Source organism: Trichosurus vulpecula, chromosome 4 (assembly GCF_011100635.1).
Source record: "Trichosurus vulpecula isolate mTriVul1 chromosome 4, mTriVul1.pri, whole genome shotgun sequence".
Taxonomy (NCBI): Eukaryota; Metazoa; Chordata; class Mammalia; order Diprotodontia; family Phalangeridae; genus Trichosurus; species Trichosurus vulpecula.
Window position 1 is genome coordinate 241,626,162 of NC_050576.1, and position 7,726 is coordinate 241,633,887.

At 39.4% G+C, this 7,726-nt stretch overlaps 1 long non-coding RNA gene across 1 annotated transcript; it reads right to left on the reverse strand.

The window, feature by feature from the left end:
* Positions 1-744: 744 nt before the first annotated feature.
* Positions 745-7,355, reverse strand: LOC118845465. Its single transcript, XR_005010117.1, has 3 exons — positions 6,998-7,355; positions 5,781-5,880; positions 745-1,533 (listed from the first exon to the last, which is right to left on the reverse strand). It is a non-coding gene; the product is annotated as an uncharacterized LOC118845465 (long non-coding RNA).
* Between the last annotated feature and the right edge of the window lie 371 nt (positions 7,356-7,726).

Consider the following 7,726-nt stretch of genomic DNA (forward strand, 5'->3'; position numbering starts at 1 on the left):
CTCTAAACCTGTGAAGACTTCTGGATGAATGGGCAGATGGGAACAATTTGTTCCAATAGCTATGAAGGCAGCTGAAGCAGGCACTGTGGAACACTTAAAGCTTGGTCAGACATTGAAGATGACAAGGTCATCGATTGCGTCCCAGGCCATTACCAGTCAACCTGACTTTTGTCCTGCCACTAGACTTCAATAACTGGAAGAGAGAGTGAGGCTGATGACTTGGTGCAAGTCTGCCTCACTTAAATCCAATTCACTCACAAGTCAAGACACCACACCATGATGTCATTAGTACTCTTCGAAAATGAAGAACAAACAACAGCTTTGTTCAGTCTCTGATTCTTAGTAAGCACTTAATAAATGCATCAGCAGCAGTATCTTTTCTTTAAGGTCCTAGATATTCCAATGTTAGTCAAGTACACTTATTTTTCTTATGCTCACTAAGTGAGAAGTCCTTGATTGAAAATCCTACAGAACTCCAACCCAATCATGTGAGAATCTGAAAAGTAGAGAACCCATGGAATCCAACTACAGTTCTCATTGGACTAAAATGAAAACATTAGGCTTATTCCGTGCATTTATAAACTTGATGTTCATTTTTAATAGACTTGCCTCACACACAAGTACTTTTTATTCAGCATCATCATATCTGGACACTCTAATATTGTAGTCTCATGGGAAAAAACAACTCAATAACCGCCATATCATGAATTAATAATTTCTACTCTTACTTAATTTTCCTCTTTGGTGTAGTAACCTTTATTTTGTTCTTCCATATAAGGGATAAATAGCCACAATAATGATATAATAAATAAATAGTATTTCTATTTGTTGCAATAAAACCTTTCCATAGTGGACTCTAAGTGGATTAACTTTGCTCTGTACCCTCTGCATCATTTCCTTGTAAGATTACTTGGCCTCAGTTGAAGGCTTCCCAGTACATTACCATTCATCTTCCTGGCAATTTCAATGAAATTCCCCCCCCCCCTACTTTTGTGATTTCACTTTCAGTTTCATGCTGCTGTTCAGAATTCAGGATCACTTTTGGAATCATACATCTCACAAAACACTGGAACATTCAATGTGGTTGTCTACATACTAGGAAACTTCCAGGTGACATCAGACCCTAAGAATGAACTCTTGAATACAAGAAGGATGGAGAAAAGGAAAGAGAAGGCATTTTGGGCTTTCCATGAAGACAGAGGATCTTTCAAACAGCTTCCCTTCAGGAGCAGAATTCCTTAATGTTTGGTACCCTCTGCCATCTGGTGGTGGACTTAAGATGCTCTAGAAAGAATTAGAGAAAAGGCTTCTGTTTTCTGGCAAGGGTCAAAGTAGGGGAGAGCCCCAGTTACTTGAGTTCTACCTTTTCCTATTGTTAACTTAGGAGTATCTGCTCATTCACAGTCAAGCTATGCCCACCTAATGTAGCTATCACTAAAAAGGATCTACAAAGGCTTCCTGCCTTTGCTGTAGTTTTCCTATCTTCAAAGTGATGCAGAAAAAGGGAGCTGGAATCTTTGTTCTGAACAGAGTCTGTAGGAAAAAAAAGAAAGAAAGAAGGCTTTCATAACAGAAGGCATAAACAATGCGAATGTTAATTAATTTCTGAAAATCACTTCAGTCCTAGGATAACTCCAGTCTTCCATTTCTAAACAGACACTCAGAGAGTAGGGGGAAAATAGAATGGATACCTTTAAATTGAAATTTTCAATAGGAAGAAAGAATTAAAGAAACAGACCTTTTGTTCTATTCTAATGAAACCATCATATGTTTATACTTCTTCCTATCAGTGAGTACAGTGGAGGAATGGACTGGCCCAGAAGTCAGAGGTCCCGGTTCTAATGTGGGCTGTGCTACTTACTATGGGAGAGACCTTGGGCAAGTCACTTCACATTTTGGGGGCCCAAGTTCCTCATGTATAAAATGAGGTGATTGGCTCCAGTTGCCTCCAATCTCCTTTTCAGTGCTAAATCTAGGATTGTATGTCATTAAATCTCTCTGTGTCTCAATTTGCTCATCTGGAAAATGAAGGTATTGGACTAGATGACCTTTAGGGTTCCTTCTGGCATTAAATCAATCAGTCAACAAGTATTTATTTTAAGTACTTAGTATGTACCAGGCACTACTATGCTCTGGAGATACAAATAAAAGGCAAAACAAACAAATCCACAACAAGCAACAGAAGCAAAGCAAACAACCAAACAAAACGCCAGCCCCTGTCCTCAAGTAGCTTACATTCTAATGGAGAAGGCTACATGGAGATACAAAACACTTTATAAAGACAAGATGACCATCGAGGAGAAAGCACAATCCCATGATTCCAAGTAAAAAGCCTGATTGTTACAAATTATTGACAAGCTGGAAGAACTCTTACTGGAGAATAATAGTCCTTGAGAGCATCAGTAAGTATTCTCTTCCCTGACTATCCCAGCCCCTCACTTCACCCTCCCCTCCTCCCCTGAATCCTAAAACATTTCTCTCCTTGGAAATATTTTCATCCATCATATATAACAGTTTTATAGTGTCAGGTTTGATATTTCTACAAAAGGAAAAAGACCAGTGCCCAAAGGAAAAACCTATGTTTATCCAGCCATGGCAGAGTACTTTTTCAGTTCCACCCAGTATTCATTCAAGTGACAGATCAAAATGAAATCAGCTTGAGTTGTCTACTCCTTATACTAGTCAAAGATACATTTTCAGTGTCTTCCTTGGCCTTTTAACTGTCCCCCAAATTTATAAGTTATGGGAAAATTTCATTAAGTAAAGTCTTAAAAAGCAATGCATTTGTTGAGGGACCTGTCATTTCTATGGGAGCTCCTTCCCCCTGAGCTGATTGCAAACCTTCTATCCCTTAGAGCTTTAGAGAGTTCTGGGCCTCAGAGAGGTTAAGTGACTTTCCCAGAGTCACACAGCTAATAAATAACAGAAGCATGATTGGAGCCCAAATCTTCTTTGATCCACATATTTCCTCACTGCTCTCTATTTGAGAGAACAGTAGTTGTGAAATTGGAGAAAAGGTGATGCTATAGCCATTCAATTGGAGATATGGAGATATCATTGCATTTGGAATCACAGAGATGGGGCTGCATCCCAGTTGTTGTTCAGTTGTATCTTTGTGACCCCATTTAGGGTCTTCCTGGGAAAGATCCTGGAGTAGTTTGTCAATTCCTTCTCAAGCTCATTTGACAGATGAGGAAACCGAGGCAAACAGGGTTAAGTGACTTGCCTAGGGTTACACAACTACTAAGTGTCTGAGGCCAGATTTGAACTCAGGTCTTCCTGTCTTCAAGTCTGGTGCTCTATCCATTCACCACCTAACTTCCTTGGACCCAGACCAATCTCACAGAGACGTTGAGAAGTCCAGAATATACATGCATACATAAAAACACACACATATCTGTCTGTCTGTATGTATGTATGTATTAGACCTAGTTTTTTGTCACTTACTAGCTGTGTAGGCTTAGGAAGACATAGTCTCTTTGACTCAGTTTCCTCATCTTTTAGAAAAAAGGGTAGTGATATTTACACTACCAGCCTCACAGGGTTGTGAGAAAGAGACATAATAGCTAATCTTTAACATTCACATAATACTTTAGAGTTCACAAAATATATATAAATGTTATCTCATTTGCTCCTCACAACAACCCAGGGAAAAGGGTGCTAATATTATCTCCATTTTATAGATGGGGAAACTAAGGCTGAGAGAAATTAAAGTGACTTTCCCAGGGTCACAGAACATGTAAATGTCTGAGATAGGATTAAAATTCAAGTCTTCCTGTCTCCAAATCCACTACTCTATATCTCGAATGCCATCTAGCTGCCTCTTTATATACTGTGAAAAATTATATAAAGGTAAGATTTCTTTTAGTTTATTTTGCGCAGTCATCAAAAGTATAGCTTTCATGTTCTGTTAGATGAATTACATTAATAAACTGAGTTCAAGGACAAATCAAGTCATGTCTCTTTATTTTATTAAACTCATCAATAGAAGGTGGGCCACCGCATACTGATTATCTATCTATCTACCTGTCTGTCTACCTGTCTATCAACTATATCTTTATAATCTATTTGTCATTTGTCCATTCATTCACTCACTCATTTGTGCGTGTATGTGTGTATGTATGTATGTATGTAACAAGTGTGTATGCTGTCATTGTTACTAGAGCAAATCAGGAAACTGTGGAAAGGTTGGGATCTATGCCTGTAGAAGTTGCCCCTGCATGGATTTCTTTTATTGGAGTGGATCACTAAGAAAGACAATGTGGAAACAATATTTCTATGAAGGGATGGTAGATGGAAGGGCTTTTGGAGATCTTAGATTCTCTAAGATACCTTTGAAGTATAATGTTCTAAGACTCTCAGTTTCACCTTTGGGATCCACCAGTTCACAAGTTCTCCATGAGGTCGCTCCTTCCACCAATCAATGACACAGAAGGCCATACATCCATGCCGTCCTATCCTATGTGGCTTCTATCCAGATACTCCTGCAAATCTGCTATGGACTTAACGTGCTCATATCCTTTCTCATATTCTTCTCACTTTATGTGGATACTAGTAGAGTCCCTGGATCACCTGTGGGCTAGCTTTCACTCACATCATGGGACCACCTCTTTTTTCTAAAATCACACCCTTCTCTGATAATATCCTCTACGCTGCTTCCTCTGTATAATTCCTTGTTTGTAATGGGTTACAACCTGTTCACACCCATCATGCACTTGTCCATTGTCCTTTGGCTAATTCTCAACATCTTTTCTTCAGAGTCTATTACTGATTTGCAGCCATACCACATCACTGGAAATATGTTGGTGTACAAAGGATAGCCTTTTGTTTTTCCCAAAAGCAATGCAGTCTTCTCTCCTCTACTTAAGTCTGCTCTCTTCAGTTCAATTCTAGACTGAGTTTGTTGTCCAATTCACAGCCATTTATCTAATATATATATGCAGATTAGCCAACTGTATGGATTTTCCAATTAATTGCGTATCATAATCTGGACAATAAGCATTCTCCATCCATGAACCTCAGTTGCCTCATCCATAAAATGGGGATAATAATAGCACCTATCTCACAGAGACATTGAGAAGTCTATAATATGTATGTGTGTATAGTTTTGTAAACCTTAAAGTGCTATATGCTGATTATTTTATTACTATTATTATTCATCCACTTTGTTTTATCTGTGTGAATAGTTAGGATGAAATAATTTGAATGATTAGTTTTCTTATTTAGCAATTTTATCTGCAAACAGGAGCTTCTGGAGGACCTCACCATCTAAAGGGAACCCATAGTCCATGCAAGGTGTATATTATCAATTATGTTATATGTTTTAGCTCATTTTTATGTCTTTTTTTAAAGCATAGCTGGTCCCAGGGTATCCCAATAGCAACCAATTGAAATGCACTATGCTTTAAAAAATAAAGGAGACACATGAGCCAAAATCTATAATGCTTTTGAGATTAATAGTTTATTGGTTTTCTAAAATATGCATTTCAAAGAGACCCCAAAACTGAGGTTTTGACAATTTTTTGGCAAATCTTTAGCTTGTGGTAGGATAATCATGATGGTAAGTTTTCATGACAGACACATGCACTGTAAGCAACTGTTTAGGCTCATGGGAAATGTTCTGTGAATATATAATCTATGATTTCCTAAAGCAAAGAGCATAACCAAGCAGTGCCTACAGTATTTTAGTTACACAAAATAAAGACTTTCTTCCTCCCTCTTCCCCCCACCCCAGCAAGTAATGCCCGTGCAGCTTCTTATACAGGAACAAGTCAACTTACCTAGCAATGACTGACTCCTGGACTATGGGGAAGGCCTTGTTTTCCATTGATCACAAATGGACAATGTCGGTTCAATATTATGTATGAACGTGCTCTCCAGCTATTAACAAAATGGAGCAAGTTTTTACAGTGTTCCACTACAAGAACCCACAGAGAGACTGATGCGAATCTACAGCTGAAGCCTCAACTGATTTCCAAAATAAAAGATGGCAGTCCTGGACTCTTGGGAGTGTGATCAGACGCCATGTCTACTACAGTAGGGTAGAACTCTTAGGGATCCACCAAGAAGATTTAAACATGCCTTAATTTAAAGTCATCAAGCTGTCTCAAAATCACATCCACAGTCAAGTCTTTCAGCTAATTTTAAAACAGTAGAAATTCTCTTTAGATTTTCTGAAAACCAAATTTTACACATAAATATACATATATATATACACACACATACATATATACTGAGACATGACGCAGAGGCTAATAAAAAGCTGCTTAATTAATTTTACAGTTGCATTTCCTGTAAAAGTTAGTCTTCATTCTTTTAACTTTCTGAATCACTGACAAAATTGTCAATCAACTTGCAGAGTAAAGTCTGAAGCAATCCCATAAAGGAAATAGCTTTGGAATATTCTGAATTTTTGAGTGCTACTTAAGACTACTTTGGAAAATCACATCTAAATGCCAAAAATGCACCACGAGTACTCAGGATAGAGAGGAAAATATCATATTTTCCAATCTTCCCATGATCCACTACAACAGATGTCACCTACAGTTGCTGCTGCTCTGCATCAGCACAATATTCAGGGACACAGAGCCATGATCAACTTGAGGTCAGAGTGCAGATTGGTGTCATGATTTAATTAGAACTGAAAGGGAGAAAATGTGTATTAAAAAAGTCTAACTGTACAGTGCCTTGAAATAAAACAAATCTTAAAAGCATCACTAAGAAAATGAGCTGAATCCACCATCGGCTGTGCCCATCATTGAAATGAAGGTAGAAAGGAGAGAAAGGATCTAGGAAGGATTCTTCGAATCCACTTCCTTGAGCTTCTCCGTCCAGGGCTTTTGGGCCTTCCTAAATCCATCCTCTGCCTCTCGGGTCTCCTTGAATCCCTGCCTCCCCCCATTATCTGCTTATGAAATGCCTCCTTCTGCCAATTCTACATCTTCTCCAGATCCTCATCCATCAGGGAGGCCTTCACTTCAAGATGCAGCTTGCTCACCTTCTCCACTTCAGAAATCACAGGCGTTTTTTATGGTCCCACATTGTGGGCCTTTTTCCATGAGCTGCTTCCATCACTCGGCCCACTGCATTAGCTGCTTCAGTTGGCCTTCTCCATGAGGGTGGGCTGGTGGATATAGCTCATGAGGCCATCATTAATCCTCTTGACTGCTCACTTGTTGTTTCCAAACTCCCAGAAGCTATCACTGGAAACATCTACATCAACAGAATCATCATAAGTGGTAGAGGTTTCTTCAAAAGCCAAGAAAGACCCCTCAAAGGTCCACGCTTGGATTCACAGGTGCTCGGTATTCAATTCAAATCATCTTGGAAACACAGTTGCTGAAATGCTCCTGAAGCAAGCATATCCTGCCAGGAGGCAGCTCAGAGGAGATAACATGCTGAACCAGAATGCTGGGGTTGCTTTTATTATCATTCCTGCTATTAATTATTAGTAGCAGGCCCTTCATGAACTTGGGCTGGAAGAATGGAAGGGAGCCAGGTTCAAACCCCACCCCTACAACTGCCAGGCTGGATGACCTTGGGCCAGCCCCAGCCTTGCTCACAGTCCTTGTGTGTGTGTGTGTGTGTGTGTGTGTGTGTGTGTATGTGTGTGTGTGGTGGGGGGAGTTTTGGGGGGTGGGGCACTCATACCCTATAATGCTATTTTATATAAGGATAGCGCAACAGTAGGTAAAAGACTGACCTCAAAATCAGGAAGACCTCATTT